This window comes from Mauremys reevesii, linkage group 2 (assembly GCF_016161935.1).
Source record: "Mauremys reevesii isolate NIE-2019 linkage group 2, ASM1616193v1, whole genome shotgun sequence".
NCBI lineage: Eukaryota > Metazoa > Chordata > Testudines > Geoemydidae > Mauremys > Mauremys reevesii.
The window spans coordinates 106100985-106123482 of record NC_052624.1 but is presented as its reverse complement, the minus strand read 5'-3'; positions in this window follow the sequence as shown (position 1 = coordinate 106123482).

Genomic DNA, 22498 nt, shown 5'->3' with positions numbered 1-22498 from the left:
CAGTTTCCACAGTTCTGGTTTTGTATCATTTTGGTTTTTTTATTCTAAGCAGCCACTAGTTTCTTTTGTCTCAAAGAACTCTAATTTCATGATTTTGTCCTTTTTAACCATAGTCTTTCTGTGCTTTGTGTGTGTGTGCAAATGTAATGTAACAACGCTATTTAGAATTATTCTGACGTAAACTCTTTGCAGATGCCTTCAACTATAGTCAATGGGTGACTATGGAATGGAGAGTCAGCATGTCTTGGAGACAGCTAATTTATACCTGTTTCTGGGATGGGTAATCAGGTCAGCTGAAGGCTTATTTTACTGCAAATAATAATTGGCAACTGCCCTTAAGCAGAAAAGTAACAATTAACTGGAGTCCATGGAAACTGCTTCCTATCAGTTGATTAGAGCTTGGTAAAAAAAGTGTGTGTGTTTGTGTGCCTGTCATCCACTTCAAACAGACAGGGGAAATATAATTTTGGGGGGGAGGGGGGGTAGAATCTTTCCCCTAGATTTCAACCATTTTTTTAAAGTAATTGAATTATTTAAATACCATTGTAGGACATTTTGAAACAGTCATTTCAAACCAAAAAAAAATCAAAAAGTTTTGTGTTGTGATTTCCACCTTCCCCCTTTAAAAAAACAACAAAAACAAACAAACAAAAAAGTAACACTCTGGCAAGGATACAAATTTTAAAAAAACTCTGGTATCACAGATTCTACATCTTTTGCTGAAAATGTGATGTTTTGTAACTGACCTGGGGCCAGGATAATGCTCCATTGTCTCCTAGGAATGAAGTGTTACATGGTGTCAGTGATGGAATTTGGGAGAATTATTTTCTTTTAGTACAAGTGTACTTTTGCTATAAGCATTCAATTCAGTTGTGGGTCTTTTTTATGAAATATTGATATATAGCAACTACATTATCAACACACATGGGTGGTGAAATGGAACAGCATAGAAGAAAATGAAAGGGAAGTTTTTAATCAGTGCAAGGCTAGATTTTCAGCTAGTGTATGGAAGGAGGCCTGTACTCAGGTCTCAGTTTAAATGTAGGTACCGGTCTGCTGTTTACCTAGACAAAGTTTTAGCAATGACAATTGAAAATAATTCCGTGAATGTTTTCAAATTCTAAATGATGTTTATGGAGCAATCCTTTGGGGAATCTATTTTGCAACCAATACATACTCTTAATTTTTAAGAGAAAATGTAGCTAGCCAGGTTTGGATATAAATGGGAGAATAAAGTTATGTGTTTAGACATAATTTGCTAGGAAAAAACTGATTTCAATCATTTGTTGAAATAGAAAGTGATCAGTATATTTTTAAATCTTTCTCTCATTATATAATACAATGAAGGCCCAATTTTGCAACCATTGTTCTCACTGAAATCAGTGGAACTACAGTATAAGTGCTAGTCAAGGTAAGTAAGGGGTAAAAAAGCAGAATCTTAATTTCCTTAACAGAAAAGCTTCAACAAAAAATCCAATATACTTTTAATAATAGTGATTCACTCAACTTGGATAATATTAGATTGATCAGTCTCACTTTTTTTCAGCCTCAAGTATTTGAAAAATCTTGACTGAGGCTACAAAAAAAATCATGAGCACTTTTAAAATAGGTTTGGGGTTTGTCTCATTTGCCTCCTGTTTTTTCAGTCCTTCAGGCTGCATTCACATCACATTTTCAAGCTTTTCTCTGTAACAATAAGGGCTAGACATGTCCTTTTAAAAAAAGCTCACCCAGGAACTGGGACTTTAAGAAAAAGCCAGAAATCTCCAGATTTGCAATAAAATCAGTAGGGTTGAAAACATAGGAGTTCTCATGTGTTAGCTGCTTAAATGTCTATAGCAGCTGCGAAATTTACATTTTCCTCTAAATCTAAACATTCTCCCATTTTGCTGGAAACCAAAATAAACAGCATGCAAATCTTCCTTTGAGTTCATTGGTAATTATTGGAAGGGCTCTAATATCACTATGTTCTAAAAAAGAAACTTTATTTTAAAAACTTTCCTTAAAGACTGGGGGGGGCGGGGAAATTACGTAGGGTCCAATTTTAAACTGGGGTGACTAAGGTAGGCATCCAAATCTATACTGAGGAACTAAATACCTATTTTAGGCACATAGGTGCTGATTAGCTTCTGAAATATAGATTTAGGTGTCTAATTTTTGGCACCCTGGTTTGAATTTTTGATCCACTAGTTCACAGGTAACATCCACATTTTTTATTCATTTAAATAATTAATACTGCCTAAAGATCACAAAAGAGATCCAGGGGGGTTGGAAATGTTATCATAAGCATGGGTCATACATAGTGAATCAGTCTGGATCGGCCAGGATAATACTTATGGCAGGCTAGGCTTTGTCCTAGATTTTGCAGCATGTTGTACTAGGCATTGTACAAATACAAAGCAAGACCCTCCATACCCTGAAGAGCTTACAATCTAAACAAGCAAACCAAAAGATTCTTGGGAAAGCAATGACTCAGGGAGGTGAAATAACATATATGATGTTGCCCAGCAGGTGAGTAATAGAACCAGGGACAGAACTCATGTCACCTGCCTCCCCGTCCAGAGTCCTACATATTGCACTGGTCTGCCTCTCTAGAACACAAACCAATGCATTGTAACTTGACTTCACTTTCATATCTTCACAATGTTGTTCCCTGGCCTGCCCCCCTACTGAATGTTTTGACAGAAAATTTTACATGAAATGTTACTTCTAAATCAACAGTTCTGTAAAGCTAAAATAATGTATTGCCAGGGCTTAGCAGGTAAAACTTAGAGGAATTCCCCTCACTTGCATGTGTCTGTGTGCATTATATTGCAATATTTTCCTTCATTTCATTTAGTTTCCTGAACTCAAGGTTTATTTTTAGCTAAAATATTCCTCTAAGTATTAGAGGTATACATTGAGGGGGCATTCTTTAAAGAAGTAATTATATACTTTTTGAGCACTTTTCTTAAAATGTAAACAAAAATATTATTTTCTATTAAGATGTACCTCTTCACAGCTTGAGGTAAACAAATAAATCAAAGCTGCACGTATAATCTCATGTAAAAGCACAGAAAGGGGATCTGCAGAAAGGGAAATGTGTACGAAGGTTTATTTGTAATGACTAACTGCAAAAGCAACAGCAAGGTAACTCCTGCTTCTGAACATGGAAATAACACTTTTTTTTGATGGTTGCATCAGTGACCTATCCAACAGTATCTGCTCTAAAAATATATTGAATAATTGCAGTCCCCCATGATTTCTCCGAACCTTGCTAATGATTCCCTCAGTAAGGAAAAAGTAGGTTTTCAATTTTTCTTTTATGTTTTTATTATTTAGTAAATTGGTTATGATTTTAAAAATATAAAGTCTTAGGAAAGGCTTGATATAATGAAGAGATAGATGAGCCAGTGTCTGCAGAACCCTGGATCAGATAGAATAATTGTTTTGGGATGCTTATTACAAACTTTCTACTGCCTGGTCTGACAGAGTTAGAGCCAACAATCATCTTGGAGTCCTGTAAATATACAAGATGGTAGAAAGTCTCAGCTTGCTCCCATGCGAGCAATTTAACCCTACTGATACAGGTGTAGACCTAGTGTCTCAAAGTCTTATTCTCCTTGTCCTGCACTTTGCCTTGTCACTTACACCACTGTAAACTAAGAGTAAAATGCTCGTATTTTGACTGGGTATTGTTTTACACCATTTTGCACTTAGATTGTGATTCACTGAGTTACTCAAGTGTGTGGTTGATTTTAAGCACAAGTACTCCCTTTTGAAGTCAAGGGGGATATTTCTTTGCTTAAAGTCAGGTATGTGCTAGATGACTATATAGCATGCAGAAAAATGAACAATCAGACCCACAATCATTTTAAAAACAAGATAAGAAATTATAGTTGCCTTCATATGTATTTGTGGTGAAAATGAATTGTTCAGCAAAAGTGGACAATCTCCTAGGCTTCGTTAATGGAGGTGCAAGTGTGAAGACATTTCCCCTACGTTTTTTGACTCTGCTACTCTTGTGTTATGATGGTAACACAATGAAAACTTGAATAGTGAATTGTTACCCTACAGTTGCTTGTCTTGAGTACTAGATGGGCTAACATTCGTTTCATAAATTGTTTGGAAGAAAAAATGTATATGGTGACTGTTTTTATTTCTTAACACCAAATACAAGATAAGGCCAAACTGTACAGCCTCTAATAATTTTTAATCCAAAATTATTTTTACTTCAGTGAGGCTTTTACTAGCTTAAGAATGCAGGATTTGGTCTACAAAGAACTACTGTAAGCTTTTGGGGGGCAGAGACTAGAAATGTGTATAATAATTGGCACAGTAAGTTGTTGATCTGGTTAAGGCTTAAGGTGCTATCACGGTGTGAATGTAACTTTTTTTTTTTAACTAGGAAGTCCATCTTAGAAAATGCAAAAGAAAAAGACCAAAAAATGGCATGGAAGAGAATAACAGAATTAATCCAAGGAGTAGGGGAATAAAACAAGGACTCTGCTATGATTTTAAAGCAGTCCACAACTTTATCAATTTAAAACCAAAGAAATAGATAGTGGGAAACAGCTCCTCCAACAGATAGTTTGTTTGTTATTATTAGCAGAAACTAGACCAGTGTGGTGTCTAAATTAAACCAAAAGACCAGTAAAGTGGCAGGAGTACCCAGGATCAGAGAAGCAGAAAGTTGGCTGTAAACTACGTATGCCTAGAATAGCTCAGGATGTTGTCTCTTTTGTATGAATTGTAACTTCAACTTGCAGTATAAAGCTATCCAGGCCTGGAGCTTTACCAGTGTGTGTACTTTTTTGTTTGCCTGTTTTGTTCCAGTTTCTGTAATTTTCTCATTGAGTAAATCACCCTGTCTGAAAGCTAATTGTGCAAGGGTCAATTTGCTCAGAAAATATTGGCTTTCTTCTTGATGTAGCATTTTATTTGGTAGCTAATGCTTTTCAATAAACTAAACAAAAGTTTTCATAAAACCTTCTCCACCTGTTGAATTGCTCCCATTTCTCTACCTCATTGTCCAAATATGATTAGAGGTCTGGAAAGGATGCCTCACCTTGGCAAAAATTCAGATAGCTTTATTGCCAGATTCAAAGAATCTCCAAGCAAAAAGTAAAGAGACATTGGCACATTTTGATTAAAAACTATTCCAAATGAGGTTGTATATAATTTAGTTCAGATTGAAGCTCTGGGGAGTTACTAATTAAAATCCATTGTTGGAAGGTTTTTAATTACACACTGCAGATTTAAGTATGCTGGGCCAGATTGTGGCTTTGTGTATGTGGTTTATTAGAGTATAAGACCCACCTCCCCATCCCAACTCATACACACATCATCCCCTAACAGAGGAAAAGCTGGGAGGAAAGAAATGGTTGCATGCCTGGTGTGTTTTCCCCCTTCTGTACACGTGGGCAAACATTGACAAAGAAGGGTGGGGAAAAAGAGCAATGCTTATACTCTGCCACCTAACCATGGTTGAGCCAATTCAGGATGGGTAATAATCTGCTACTGACACAAACTAGTAGCACGTTACTACCCCTTGGTAGGAAGAGGTGAGAACAGGAAAGGAATAATCTCTCAGGGCCATGATTCCTTTCCTGAGATAGGAGTGTTCTGCAACTGCACTTACACAGAGCACATTGCTTAGGCATAATCTAGCCGTCTAATGTTGAATTTGGTACCTAGCTGGAGGATTTCTGAGGTGTTGATTTTCAGTACCCAAGTAGGCACAAATTGTTTGCTCATATATAATGGGATGCATACATGCAAACTCCTAGTTTGGGCATTGTTAAATAGATGTACTTCTAAGGCTTGATTCAACATCCACTGGAAGGTCCTCATTGACCTCAATGGGCACTGGATCAGGCCTCTAGCAATGTGTGTAAGTTAGAGGTTTGTAAGGGCATACATCCAACTTAGAAGATGAACCATGAGTAGTGGAATACAATGAAAAGTGTGTGTGTATATATATATGTGTGTATATATATATGTGTGTGTATATATATATATATATATGTGTGTATATATATATGTGTGTGTATATATATATATATATATGTGTGTATATATATATGTGTGTGTATATATATATATAAAAACAACACTATGTTAACATACTAGGGAACTTTTTGGTTCCCTTAAGTAGGGTCTTCATGGGCCAATTGCTGTGCAAGCCTTTGGTGCGCTTCAGAAATCACATCCTCTGGAGTGCATTGCTGTGCCACATAGCCAAGCCCTAAGCAGATTGTATGTTTAATCACAGTATGTTTCTTAGATAAAAGCTACATTTACCCTCTTGTTTGCTCAAATGTAAAAGCATATTATGATTGCTTATGTGATAAAAGTCCCTCAGATTCTAACTTGTCAAATCTATTGAAATAGTAAATATGTATATATATATATAATATTTAAAGCAAAAATGTCAGTCCTGTAAAGTGTTAATGAGGGGTAAACTCACCTCAGTTTAGAGGAGCCACATAAAAGCCATTATTTACATTCCTCTTAACAGCTACCCTGTGTGGTTGTTGAGCAGCAGTCAGTGGAGCAAAGCTTCCTGGGGAACAAACGTTTTTGTTTGGGTTTTGGTTTTTATAACCTGGTCTAAAAGTGTTGATGCTGGTTAATCACAGAAACTTTTGTAGGAGACATCGGTTGGTTCTCATGTTGTGAAGGGATGGGTGACAGGCCTTTTGCAACTGACTGGCGCCTCATGAGAAGGTGTTTCCTTGTGGAAGAAAAAGGTGGGTGATGTCTGGTGGATCTCTGATTCTGAAGATATGCATATCTATCAATCAAAAATCCACTGCTAAGGAGGAAGGATATAATGGATGTGGAAGACATGCAACTACAATAGTGGTTGGTTAGCAGCTCCACTTCCTCATTAGTCTCTTTGAAGCATTTGGTCTCCTGCTAAATCCCTGTGCAACCATATTACTAGGGCTGGGCATAAAGAACAGGAGTACTTGTGGCACCTTAGAGACTAACAAATTTATTTCAGCATAAGCTTTCGTGGGCTACAGCTCACTTCTTCAGATGCATAGAATGGAACACACAGACAGGAGATATTTATACATACAGAGAACATGAAAAGGTGAAAGTATGCATACCAACTGGAAGAGTCCAATCAATTGAGATGAGCTATCGTCAGCAGGAGAAAAAAAACCTTTGAAGTGATAATTGAGATGACCCATAGAAGGTGTGAGAACTTAACATAGAGAAATAGAATCAATTAGTGTAATGACCCAACCATTCCCAGTCTCTGTTTAAACCTAAGTTAATTGTATCTAATTTGCATATTAATTTGAGTTCAGCAGTCTCTCTTTGTAATCTGTTTTTGAAGTTTTTTTGTTGCAAAATTGCCACCTTCAAGTCTGTCACTGAGTGGTTAGAGAGGTTGAAGTGTTCTCCCACTGGTTTTTGAATGTTATGATTCCTGATGTCAGATTTATGTCTATTTATTCTTTTGCATAGAGACTGTCCGGTTTGGCCAATGTACATGGCAGAGGGGCATTGCTGGCACATGATGGCATATATCACGTTGGTAGATGTGCAGGTGAATGAGCCCCTGATGGCGTGGCTGATGTGGTTAGGGCCTATGATGGTGTCACTTGAATAGATATGTGGACAGAGCTGGCATGGGGCTTTGTTGCAAGGATAGGTTCCTGGGTTAGTGTTTATGTTGTATGGTGTGCGGTTGCTGGTGAGTATTTGCTTCAGGTAGGGAGGCTGTCTGTAAGTGAGGACTGGCTTGTCTCCCAAGATCTGTGAGAGTGAGGGGTCATCTTTCAGGATAGGTTGTAGATCTTTGATGATGCTCTGGAGAGGTTTTAGTTGGGGGCTGTAGGTGATGGCTAGTGGTGTTCAGTTATTTTCTTTGTTGGGACTGTCCTGTAGTAGGTGGCTTCTGGGTACTCTTCCGGCTCTGTAAATCTGTTTTTTCACTTCAGCAGGTGAGTACTGTAGTTTTAAGAATGCTTGATAGAGATCTTGTAGGTGTTTATCTCTGTCTGAGGGATTGGAGCAAATACGGTTGTATCTTAGAGCTTGGCTGTAGACAATGGATCGTGTGGTGTGTCCTGGATGGAAGCTGGAGGCATGTAGGTAAGTATAGCAGTCAGTGGGTTTCCGGTATAGGGTGGTGTTTATGTGACCATCGCTTATTAGCACAGTAGTCTCTAGGAAATGGACCGCTTGTGTGGATTGGTCTAGGCTGAGGTTGATGGTGGGATGGAAATTGTTAAAATCATGGTGGAATTCCTCGAGGGCTTCTTTTCCATGGGTCCAGATGATGAAGATGTCATCAATGTAACGCAAGTAGATTAGGGGCGTTAGGGGACGAGAGCTAAGAAAGCGTTGTTCTAAGTCAGCTGGGCATATGGGCTAGGTAGGATATAACCCTATGTCCTAAACCCTTCCTCCATGTTATTACTAATCTTGCCTTTACTGAATACCAGAGAAACAGGCTGTTAGTGCCCTCCATTTTCAAATCTAGACATGAAACAAAGGCCTGGTCTACACTATGCGTTTATACCGAATTTAGCAGTGTTAAACCGATTTAACCCTGCACCCGTCCACACAACGAAGCCCTTTATAATGATATAAAGGGCTCTTAAAACCGATTTCTGTACTCCTCCCCGATGAGGGGAGTAGTGCTGAAATCGGTATTGTCATGTCGGATTAGTGTTAGTGTGGCCGCAATTCGACGGTATTGGCCTCCGGGCGGTATCCCACAGTGCACCATTGTGCCTGCTCTGCAAAGCAATCTGAACTTGGATGCACTGGCCAGGTAGACAGGAAAAGCCCCGCGAACTTCTGAATTTCATTTCCTGTTTGCACAGTGTGGAGCTCTGATCAGCACAAGTGGCGATGCAGTCCCAAATCCAAAAAGAGCTCCAGCATGGACCGTACGGGAGATACTGGATCTGATCGCTGTATGGGGAGACGAATCTGTTCTACCAGAGCTCCATTACAGAAGACGAAATGACAAAGCATTTAAAAAAATCTCCAGGCTATGATAGACAGAGGCCACAGCAGGGACTCAGCACAGTGCTGCATGACAAGCGTAACGGAAAGCCAAAGAATCAAATGGACGCTCATGGAGGGAGGGAGGGAGGACTGAGGACTCCAGCTATCGCACAGTCCCCGCAGTCTACGAAAAGCATTTGCATTCTTGGCTGAGCTCCCAATGCCTGAAGGGTCAAAAACATTTTCCCGGGTGGTTCAGAGTATATGTTGTCAATTTACCCCCTTCCTCCCCACCCCGAAAGAAAAGGGAAAAAAATCATTTCTCACCTTTTTTAACATCATCCTATGTCTACTGCATGCTGCTGGTAGACGGGGTGCTGCAGCGCTCCCGGTCATTCCCAGCAGACGGTACAAAAGGCTTGGTAACCATCCTCATCATAGCAGCTGGAGGCTGAGCTCCATCAGCCCCCCCCCACCTTTCATGTCTAATGAAGATTCTGTACTGCCTGGACTATCATAGCAGTGGAAGGCTGCCTCCCCCTCATTTTATCTCACTAAAAAGTCAATGTTTCTTATTCCTGCATTCTTTATTACTTCATCACACAAATGCGAGGACACTGCCACGGTAGCCCAGGAGGGTTTGGGGAGGAGGGAAGCAACGGGTGGGGTTGTTACAGGGGCACCCCCGAGAATGGCATCATCATTTCTGTGGGATCTCTGGGGCTCTGACCCGGAGCAGCTGTGCTCTCTGGTTCTCTAGTACACTTGCCCCATATTCCAGGGAGGACGGACTCTATTTTTAGACAAAACATAAAGAAGGGAATGACCTGGGGAGTCATTCCCATTTTTGTCCATGTGCTCCCGGCCGACCTCAGCGAGGCCAGCCAGGAGCACCCATGACAGCAGCAGACGGTACAAAAGGACTGATAACCGTCATCACCAATTTCCAATTGCAGAAGGTGCTATAGCTGGTAACTGTCTCTGCTACCTAGCAAAGACAAATGAATGCTGCTGTGTAGCACTGCAGTACCGCGTCTGTCAGCAGCATCCAGTACACATACGTAGACAGTGACAAAAGGCTAAACGGGCTCCATAATTGCCATGCTATGGCGTCTGCCAGGGCAGTCCAGGGGAAAAGGGTGTGAAATGATTGTCTGCCGTTGCTTTCACGGAGGAAGGATTGAGTGACGACATTTACCCAGAATCACCCGCGACACTGTTTTTGCATTGGGATCTCAACCCAGAATTCCAATGGGCGGGGGAGACTGCGGGAACTATGGGATAGCTACGGGATAGCTACCCACAGTGCAATGCTCCAGAAATCACCGCTAGCCTCGGTACATGGACGCACACTGCCGAAATAATGTGCTTAGTGTGGCCGCGTGCACTCGACTTTATACAATCTGTTTTAAAAAACCAGTTTCTGTAAAATCGGAATAATCCCGTAATGTAGACATACCCAAAGTAAAACAGACGAGGAAAAAAACCCAACCAATATGTAGTACACTTCTGAATTCACCACTAATGCTGTTTATCACTGAAAACACTGGGAAAAGAAGGAGATACATTTTCAAATAATAAAGGAAGAATGATGGAACAAAGCCATTCCACATTTCGCTGTAGAGATTCTTCTGGGTAATTTCAGTTGCATATATACTTTTTTCCTTCATGTCAGGAAAGCGGCAAGAGGGCATACATATACATAATAAAGCTTTGCAATAAATGGGAGACTAATTTGATGTTCTAAATGAAATATCAGCCAAAGGTGAAACATATCCCACTGGCAAGCATGGGGAATCTGGGGTGATAAAACTGGTGTTGGTGAATTAATTGAACTCAAATTGCTGTATTTTACACATTGTGCATAATGGTACATCTTAAGCAATGCCTGCATAGTTTTTAGACATTATTAATATTTTATTTTGTGCAGTGAAAAATCTGTATATTTCTTTAAACTTCTTATGATGAGATTTAGTGATGCATATATTCATGTATGTCCCCTAAAGTACACCTTAGAAATCCTATACTTTCTTACCCCAAATCTTGCTTTGGACCATTAGGACATCCATATAGGCATATATATAGCTATATGAAAATGCTAAGATTATTGTAATGATCAATGGAGTGACCTTGATTAATTTTGCAAGCACAGTTTCATTGCAGGCAGGCTGTAAAAGTATTCAGTTGCTTAGTAACCATCAATGCCTAAAACATGTCAGCAGCAAAAATTTAATAGAGGGTTGCCAGAATGGCAACCAGCCATACTAAGAGCTACTTGACTGATCACATAAATCCTGTTTAGTAGTACAGTGTGGCAACAGTAATCCACAGGTTGGAGGGCCTGATTCTGATTGCTCCTACCCTGGTGTAAACAAGGAATGACTCCACTTATTCAATGGGGTTCAATGGTATAAGTGTAAGTAAGAACAGAATAGGGTCCTAAGTTTGAAATCTAGTATTTCTGATGCAAAGATATAATATATGTTTGGAATGCTGTTTTTAAATGTTCTGAATTAAACATAAGATTTCTTTATTCAAAATGTTTTTAACACAGTATTAAAAAACTTGTAGAAATATTTTTTTATGAAATTTTGATTCAATAACCACAATTGGTCCATCTCTCAGAGAAGTCACACCATAAACTAGTGTTTATGCACCTCCGGTTACCATTTGCCGCAACTGATAGCCCAAGGAATCCACAAATTATTCATAAAAAAATTCTTTATATTCTTGTAGTGTTAGGTCATGCAAGGAATTTTTCATGGAAAAAACCTGCAACTGAAATGTACCATCACCCAGGCTGTACGTTTTCTTTGCCTTATGTAGAAATGTGTTTTACCACTGGGGACACACAATCAAAGTTAGCCTCCTTTTTTGGTGCTGATGATGCTAAGGTCCTGGGTCTGATTCATGTACAGGTCACTACTTTGTACTGACCTCTCACCACTGTCCTCACCAGGGATAGTACCCTTGGTCTTCATCACCAAAAAGCACAAGCCTCTCCGCTTGAGCTGAAGGAGTAAATCTATTAGTAGTAGCAGTAGCAGTCTTTTTTTAATCACTTGATTACCTGTTCTGTTCATTCCCTCGGGGGCACCTGGCGTTGGCCATTATTGGAAGACAGGATACTGGGCTAGATGGGCCTTTGGTTTGACCCGGTATGGCCATTCTTATGTTCTTATCCTTCACGGACCAACCATTAGAGGGGGACATAGCACAGACAACTCCTGTCAGTATAGAGATTTTTGTATTTAAAATTTATATGTACTATCTGACAAGCTGTTCTTGCATCTAGTAAAAGACATGGAAAATATTTTTCTAGGACAAAGGAATAAAAGAATCAATAAAGCACCAAATTTATTACAGAATTAATAGTGACACTGAAATGCATTTAATGATGATGTAGGGTATGGCATCAAGCAATCTCAGCATTTGTCTATAAACATCAATAACACAATTTATATCAAATTACAAGCAATTGTGCTACTTCAGATAATATGAATGACATTAATTTGTACATATATATTGACAAATGGATTCTACTTGAGAAAAGGATGCAATATTAATGGCTTATCTGCTCTCATTTACATTTTCATGGACGTTACCACTGACTTATTACAATGCAAGTGAGATCAGAATCAGGTCTCGAGGATATCTTTTTACAATGTTAGGGCTATGGCGCCCCTTCTGATGGGAAAGAGACAGGAATCTGCAGGGGAGCTGGACCAATTTTTTTTATGGTGGGGGCGCTGAGAGCCATTGTCAACCCTGTATATGCTGGAAACTCCTTCAAGCCACGGAGTGCTGCAGCACTCCTAGTTCCAGCACTTATGGAATCTGGTGCTGCAAATGCCAATAGGATTTTTTGTATGGAAACTATTGGGTATTCACAGACACTAGCTTTCCAGTTTGCAGACTAAGGAACACAATTTAACATTGCATCATAAACCGTGGACCAGATCCTCTGCTTGTATAAATCTAATGAATTCAGTGGAGCTATGGCAATTTACAGCAGCTTAGAATCTTATCCTGAATGTTATATCCTCCTCGGATTGAGAAATGTTGGCAGAACTGTCAGGGATTCCTTCTTCCCCTCACACTGGTGTGACTCCTTTGAAGTCCAAAGTTGTATCAGTGCACAGATGGTATGAGAAAAATTAGGCCCTTAATATCTATGTGGCCATAAAGGATCTGCTGATTAATAATCAACAGCACTCATTACTGATTTAGAAATGCAAAGGCCATGTTACCTATAAGCACAAGTCCCATAATGCAGTGTTCTCATTCTGAAAATTACTCTATAACTTCTTTGTTTGTTGCTGCAATCATAACATTTCTTCAATTTTGTAATGTACCGCTCAAAATAGTCATAGTATATCACTTTACCTTTGGGGCGGGGGGGAAGGAGGGACAAAAAATCAGATCACAGATAAATATAATCCACAAAATGTATAGAAATATCGTCAACCCTGGATAAGTGGCCTTCATTTTCTTCTATAAAAGTTTATTGTGGATTGCAGACTTCCAATACACAGACCAAAGTTTCAAGCATTCCATCTAAATAGAAATCCCTTGCCAGCCCAGTATCCCTTTAAATTGTGGGCCAAATTCAGTGCTATGAGTGATGGTGAAAGTTATGCATCAGATGTCAATTGTCCAGAAAATGCTAATCCATCAGTGCAAATAGTAAAACAAATGTAAAGGTACATACCGAAGGGACAGGTGCAGAAGAAAGTAAGTTTAAGCAGCCCTGACATGTGTTTATCATACACCATCCTGTTTAGCTTACCTGCCACACTTCTCTATTGCCTTCTTGCCATATAACTTACGTTTATCCACTCTAAGACAATGAGGGGCTTCAGTTTTCATCTGTCTCTGCAATCTGTTTATCTGGGGGGGGGGGCTGTGTGCAGAAACTCAGCCCTCAAATGCTATAAAGTGCACTTAGCTTGATATGGCTCCCAAGGAACCTTCTGCCAGACATTAACTAACAAATACATTAGTATTCTCGTCATGCCATAGGGGGTGGCTGTGCTGGCTTTTCGTTAGATGAGGACTTTTTCTTGGGGGAATAAACCATCCAGGTGCTTTCTATTCCCTTTGCCAGAGTGACCCACCACAGAGCAGAATGGGGTTCAAATACTGAGGTCAGGGAAATTTAAAAAAAAATGGAACTGTAATTCTGGGTATTTGCATATGCCTGTTGATCCAGGCAAATGAATGAGACCAAAGCTTTCTCCAAGCCCACTGTACCAGATTTGAAACATTTCTCTTGCCTTATTTCTTGGACACATAATGTGGTGGTTTTGACACTCAATAAGAATCCATTACTGAGATTAGTCAATTCCAATTATATACAGTTGAATTTATTTTGACATAGAGGAAAGATATTTCAAACAAAGGTGTCACTCCACCTTAGAAATGAGAATTAAAAATAGATTATCCTAATTCTCATGATGGAGGGAGTCATCAATTTTCTTAATAGGTTCAAGTGATGATAATTTGCTTGATTTGTGATGTCAGCCTGACCTCACTTATTGTTTTATTTCAACACATTATCATGCATGTATTTATTTTAAACTGATCAACAGGCAAGCAGAAAGAAAGACATTGTAGCTGTTAAAATTAAAAAAGCTGTCAATATCATTACATAGCAGAATTGGCCAATTGTGGAAAAAATATATTTAGTTTATTCTGGAGGTCAGAATCTATTCCCAAGTCAATATTACTTATGTGAATTGGCAAATGAGTTGGTGAAAGCTTTTGAGAAACATGGTCATCTCAAAGATGCTTGACATGAAAAGATCTTGAAATTGCTGTCTTGCTTACTGCTTATGTAACCAATTTAAGGTGGAGTTAGTGGTTAAGACAATCAAGTGGACTGGTCTGGGAAAAAATCAAACCAGAAACTTCCTTATGGAAAATTTCATTAAATTGTTGATCATGGGACAATTAAAAACCTGATTTTTAGAAAATATTTTTGAATATTCTGGTACTGCTTCAAAAAAACCCAACAAATAACCAAAACCTTTTATTTTGGCAACACTTTCAAATTGTTAACAATTTTATTTCCATTCTCATGCTTCATGTGTATGATATCAAATGCAGTGTTTCCTAATGTAGTGTGACAAAGTTCCTCTTGTTCCTTGTACCTGCGCTTATTGGCAGATTTCCTCACCTCAGTTATCTTCCCCTCTGGTGGAATCCACAGTCTGAATAACTCCTCCTGTGTCGGATCAGGAGTTGGGAGGTTTGGGGGGAACCCAGGCCCGCACTCTACTCCGGGTTCCAGCCCAGGGCCCTGTGGATTGCAGCTGTCTAGAGCGCCTCCTGTAACAGCTGCATGACAGCTACAACTCCCTGGGCTACTTCCCCGTGGCCTCCTTCAAACACCTTCTGTATCCTCACCACAGGACCTTCCTCCTGGTGTCTGATAATGTTTGTACTCCTCAGTCCTCCAGCAGCACACCCTCTCAGCTCCTTGCACTTCTTGCTCCCAGCTCCTCACACACGCACCTCACTGACTAACTGGGAGGCTTTTAAGTAGTTCCAGCCAGCCCTTGATTGGCTTCAGGTGTCCCAATCAATATAGCTAGCTCCACTGCCTTCTAGAAGGATCTTAATTGGCCCCAGGTGTCTTGATTAACCTGGAGCAACTGCCATTTGGTTACCATGGTGCCAGGGATTTGTTTAGCCTGGGACTATCATACCTGTTCCTCACTACTTTACTGTAGCCATCTGGCCTTGCCCCATCACAGTAGTTGCAGATTCTGGTTTGTAAGATGATGCTATCTTGATTGTTTGCTCTTGGGACTTGAGGCCCTGGTTCAGTGACTGGCCTGCTGAGCGACCTAGGGTAAGTCACTTCACCACCCTGTGCTTCAGTTTCCTCATCTGAAAGATGAGGATAATACTTACCTCCTTTGTAAAGCACCATGACAGCTACTGATGAAGAATTATAGAAGAGCTAGGTATTATCACTAGTACTCATACAGTATGACTACAATGTCTAAGGATGAAAAAAGAAAGTTAATGGTTCATAAAAAAAACATCTTCAATTAAGTTACTAAGACATAATTTCTTTCAAACTTTTTCTTTCCTAGCTGCTATACCAGCTTATTTTTGAAAGTTAAAGAAATATAAACACAGAAAAAAAGCATGTGAGAGCCAGAGATAGTGTTCGGAGTCTAGGCTTTTTTGAGGAATGAGCTGCAATTCAAGATTAGACTGAGCCCAAACCTGCAAGATTGAAAGCATTTTGCATGACCTGCCTATTTGACTGAACTTTGTAGTCCACATAATTGCAATTATTATTGTAACTAGAGGCCCCAAATGAGCAAGGCCTGATTTTGCTAAACACTGTACTGACAGGGGTCTAGTCATACAGTAAGTTCCCTGAGAGAAGACCGAGAGTGGGAAGGGTACCAGTGGCACAGAGCTGTAAAATGGCTTGTCCTGGTTGTCACAGCAGGTCAGTGGCAGAGATGAGACTTTTAGTTCCACCATAAGTGAAGTGCTTTGACCACAAAACAAAAAAACAGAAAAAACAAATGGGGCGGAGTATCCTAGCAGCTGTTCTAGTATCTGGGAGGAACAAAGAACAATCTTCAAAGTCCACTTTGAACGTTGGCACAAACACTTATTTTACCTGTTTATTTCTAGATACTGTGGTGATGGGTACTGTAGGATTAGATGAGGTAAAGCATAAAAAGCAATATAAACCTATTTGAGTTTACTTTGGTTGTAATAAAAAATGCTGTAATCTTTATAAAGCCTAATCTTTTTGGAGCATTTTACCTAAGGATGGGAAGTGTTAATCTCCAGTCATGGATGTTGACTCTACCAGTTCAGAACATCATGTAGGTTTCTTGTTCTAGGATTTTGTTTAAATGTAGAAAATGTTGTTGTTTGTTTGTTTGTTTGGATGTGGTACAAATATAAAGCTTAGGATAAGCCCCAGATGAAGACCAGTTCATGTGTTGAAAGTCACAATAGTTCCAGAAGATAAAGGCACTGAAGCCTCCATTATAGTTACTAAGTAAATAAGTGCTGAAATTAGACATATTTATGAAGTCCCACTCAGCACAGGAAAGGCGTATCAAGTAGCACTTCAAAGGCTAGGTCTACACTAGGAGGTGGGGTTGACCTAAGATATGCAACTTTAGCTACACAAATAGCGTAGCTGAACTCGGCGTAACTTAGGTCGATTTACCTGGCTGTGAGGACGGCAGTGAGTTGACCGCTGCCTCTCCCCCGTCAACTCCACTTCCGTCTCTCGCCACGGTGGAGTTCCAGAGTTGACGGCAGAGCAATCGGGGATCAATTTTATCGTGTCTACACTAGATGAGATAAATTGATCCCCGATAGATCGATCACTATATATACTACATAGTATAATTTAATTTTTATGAACCATTAAGAGGATCTTAATTATGCAGTTCTAGGCTGTTTTGTTTTGTTTTTTCAATAACTTTTGTAACTGTCAGTTAAAAATTTGTAGACTTTTAAATCAATTCCATATAAAGTAATTAGAAAAATCTCTGTCTTAGGTTTTCCTATTGATGTGGTATTTAAGTGCCATAATATACTGAGAGAGCTCTGTCACTTCAACAGGACTGAAATCTTTCTCAGTGAATTTGCCAATAATACTGGACATACTATATTGGGAACCTGAGCCAAAATCCTCAAGTACAATTTAATGTGATCTAAAAACTGTTCTCTTTTGGTGAGAGTTGTTTGTACTGAGCAAACCTGGTTAGATGTGTAATGTGCTGCACATACTGTCCACTATTCTCTTACTTTTCAGACCACCAGAACAAACACTGAACATACTCTGCCTACTTCATAATAACCATTTTAAAACTAAAGAGTTTGTACCAAAATTTGCTGAAAACATTCCTGTTCTTCTGTCAAAATGGGAGGGAACAGATATTGGAGATCACATTCTCCCCCTCTCTCTAATAATGTTTTCCAGTCATCTGTTTCTAGGCTTAATGATAAATAAGAGCACCAAATTGTAACATGACACTACCAAAACATCCACCTGTTCTCCCTGAGATGTGTGGAATTAAGAACTATTTTGGACAAAAACAATGGGGCCCAAATCAGTTACAAATTAAAAGGCCCACCGAAGTTAATTGGGTCATGTGACTGTAACCTGAGAACCATGGCCCCACACCTTTTAATGTTTGAGCTTGATATCACCTTTGGTCGTAGCTAGCATCTTCACTTCCAGTTCTGGGTGCTCAGGAGGTTCTCAGCATTTTTCAGGATTTGGCCCAGTTTGATTTTATTAATTGCATAGTCTAATCTATTTAAATAACTTTCACATTATATACAGCCTTGGCCATTTTGAAACAAAGTATAATAGTAGAGGTATTATAAGTGTTATTATGTCTTACATTTGTCATAGTACTGTTAAATCCTTCAAAAACACTATGAAATTGAGTCTAATGCCAGTGCAAATCATGAGGAATTTGTTGATTAAGCCAATGGTGTCACACCAGCAAGGAAGAGAAGAATCCAGTCCAGTGAAGTCATTTCTATCCTAACGTAAAAGGAAATATATTGCCACATCTACTGCTAATTCACATATCATCATACTCTTATCATGCATACATGCAAACCAGCCACTTTATTCACTGATCTATGCCTCTTCTAGAAGGACCAGGTTGGTATCTAGTAGAGTATACACCAGGTTAAAGTGTTCTTCAAGTATGTCAGTGTATGAAAAGCACTCTCTCAGGTTTTGAACCGCAACAATGCCTTAGGAAAATCCATTACTGGTGGTTGTAGTACCTGACTTTTTAAGGCAAATAATGATATGCACCCTGAACCGGGAAGCAGGATTTCTATTTGGTAGCAATGTTTTAACTGAACTATAGGAGTAGGAATAGTGGACTGTGTGTCACTTAGGGTTTCTTTGCAAAACTTTCCATTATTTTCTGGTTTATGCTATGCCAGAAAGAGCAACTTTTTTTGCAATACTTCTCCTTCTTGTCCTGACCAAAACCCAGAATCAGAGAAGTGTGTAAGAATAGGGAAGAAAAAAGAAACCTGTACTTACTAAGCAACTGTAAACCTCTAAATAGGTTTAAAAGGTGAATTTGAATTCTGGAGAAAGGTTTGGATGCAATTCAGATAAAACAAGAACTAATCATCAGTCCCTAGTAATAACTTAACTGTACATCATCAAAGGGGTGGGGGTGGGGAGGAGCCTAATACTTCAAGGAAAATTGTAAAGATCTAAAATGAAGCAGCTTTAACACTTATGGAAGCAAATTAATATATCCTTGCAGTCACTGCTAAAGATACAGCTATTGCTATGAAAATAAATCTATATTAATTTATTCAAATACTTGCAGTAAATCTTAATAATTTAGGTCTGCAACTGTTTCAGTCTAAATCAAATCACTGAAATTGGAATACATCAAACTCTTGCTGCTTTACACAAAACTAAATCAAAGTATGGTTGAACAAGATACTTAATAGATAATATCTTCAATCTTAAATCTTTCAGTTAAATAGAACTTTCAGAAACAGATGTGTTTCCACTTTAGGGTAAATGCTTTGTTTCCTTTCCTGTGAATCTCTGAGATTACCTTGCTCAGCCTGAAAGAGGATCTTAATTATGCAGATCTAGGCTGTTTTTCTTTTTTTCAATAACTTTTGTAACTGTCAGTTAAAAATTTGCATTTTTACACTTCAGGACTGATTTTTTTCAGGTTATTCAGTAGTGAAATGATCAAAATATTGCTATATTAAATGACTAATTGACTAATGCTATATTGAAAATGGAATATTTTTTTTTAAAAATCTTTTTTATGTTTGTACACATTTTTACTTTTTAAAAATGTTCCCTTCATAATATCTCAGCATATACAAAAATTAAGAAATTAATGAAATAGTTAAATATCTTTGACAATAAAAGTAAAGGATTAACACCAAATTTAAATTTTAAAAAATAATCCCACATCTCCCTTAGTCAGAGGACTTCATAAATAGATGCATTTGCGACGTGTCCTTAAGGGACAAGTATTTAGACTCTCAGACCAAGAGAGGAAACTAATTCCTGAGTCCAGGGGCTCTCCATTGACGACCGCTTGGCAGCAGCACCCAGACAACTAACTTGAGGGCAGACATGCCAAACGTGAAAAAAATGCAGAAATTGAGCTTGTTTTTTGATTAATTGGCTTGTGAGTTGCTTCTTGTCTAGTTTTTGACTTGTAGCTTACTGTTTGTTGTAGCTTGTTGCTTCTTTTTATGATCAGCTCCTGGCAAGGGGGGGCCAAGCAGGAGCAAGGGACAAGCAGGGGCAAGGGGGGCAGAGAGTCAGAGGTGCACAGAGGGCCCACCAGAGCACCAGACTGCATGCTTGGGGGGGGATCTAATCGCATGGAGTGTTGAGGTTCTTAGGGATTAGTTTGTTTGGGCCTTGTTTTGAAATGGGATTAGCTTGATTTTTGTCTTATTGTGAAAGTCGGGGTGCTTATTAACCATGTGAAAGTTGGCAACTATGCTTGAGGGAATGTTAGCTTGATTGTGCTCCATCACTGCAGTTGAGTCAGGCAGAAAGAGGAAGCCTCTAAAATAGGTGGTAACTAAGCCACTTAATGCTTATAGGTCAACAATGACCATCTTAATAGTGGTATTCAGAAGGAAATAAGGCATGTCAGGAATCCTCGTGTGATCTGTTCCTGGTGGGTAGTCACATTAAGTAAAGAGGTGACCACAGTCTCTGTATCAATTGCAGGGTCTGAATGACTTGCAAGGGTAATACGCTCCTCATGGGGTTACAAGAATCCACTCGGTTGGCGACATGGGCAACAATTATTGAATGAAAATCCGTATCTGAGAAAGTTACATTTGTCATGCCAAGCACAAGTACATTTTAAAAAGGTATCTCTGCCTACTGCTAGTTCTTGGGACTTGAGGAACAATCTGAGGTCTAAAAATGCCCTCAGCTGCAAACCTCTCTTCAAATGGGCACCAAACTTCTGAATACTGGGAATAAAGATCAACCCCATTGTCATGGTTACATGGCTAGCTGTACCTCTGATCCATCTCTGAAAGCACGCCCTCCTCCGGCCCCCAGGTGTAAGGCCTTGTGCCTTTACCTCTTTTGGTAAAGAATCATGTAACTCCTCCCCACACACACACACACACTCATAGGGCCCTGAGCTACAGTACTATGTGTATCAACTGTATTTATCCAGCAGGTCCAACTGGGTTCTGTACCTGCAGTTCTTCTCTTGGGAGTGGTAAATCAATGATAAGACAGCCTACGTAAACCAAAGTATTGTTTTATTTTTACAGTATAAAGTATAACAGGGGAAAACATAAATCAACAAAAGACCTATAAGCATATCTCTTTCCTAACCCCTATCTGCCTGTCGTTTGAGCTAGGAAGGCCTAGCTTCTTCAGACACTCCAGCGAAGGGTGGGGGTAGGGGAGAACAGCTTTTCTATAGCAACTGCCTCCCCTCCCTACAGATTTTTTTTATCTTGCCAGAAGTCCTTTGTCTTCTCAATTTCCCAGGTTTGGACCCTGCTGTCCAAAGCCTGCTGTGCTCCACCAGGGGTTAGAGGTAGAACATCAAGGCAAATGGTTCTTGCTTTGTTCCTTAATTTTTTGCAGATGGATGGTTATCTCAAGTCACTGTCCGGTTTCATGCTGCTTTTTGCTTGTTGTTAGTTTAGTTTAACACTCGTACAATAAACTTCCCAATAACCAGGTCACAATACAGTCATCTTTAAATTGTTATAGAGGAGCCCCACTTCTGACACACACCTGTAGTTGCATTCCCCAATGAACTAACATCACCTATCCTTTACCTGAGCTGAGACTCCACCAGCTTGCTTTCGTCCAAGTCCATATGTTGTTTGGGCACTGAGAAAACAAGGAAACTGAGACACATATTCTGATCTTGCCTACACCACTGTGATTCCATGAACTTCAATGCAGTTGCTCTTAATTCAGAATCATGCCCACTGAGCTATGTGGTGTCTGCATACTGAGGCAACTGCTGTCCCAACAACTTTACAGCAGCCTTTCATACATTCTGGACAGGATGTGAGAAGTGTTAGATCCATGTGGAGCTGAGCTTGAGTGGACCTTGTGGTTGAGCAAGCAGCTGCAGAACAACATTCTAGGATTTCTTTGAAATGGAGCCCCTCTATTGCAAACCCCACTCCAACAGTCAAATGAGTACAATCCTTTAGTCAACAGTACAGTACTGCTGATGCATCTAATAATGTCAATATGGACCTTTGCCTGTCGCAAAATAAGTAATCAGTCTAGAAGACGACTATGATCTCTGTACCATACCCAGGCCTAAGGATGGATCATCAGGCATCAAGGAAACTTGAGGACTAACAGCCACTCATTTAAGTAAAGCTGGCAGTTTTCCCTACTGTATTACTGTATCACTTACAGCATTGTATAACTCGTCAACAAATGGATCACAGACCTCCATAGAATTTCTTCTAATAACTTACACAAAGCTTTGCTGGAAACAGAAAATCTGTGTTTACTTCCTTTTCC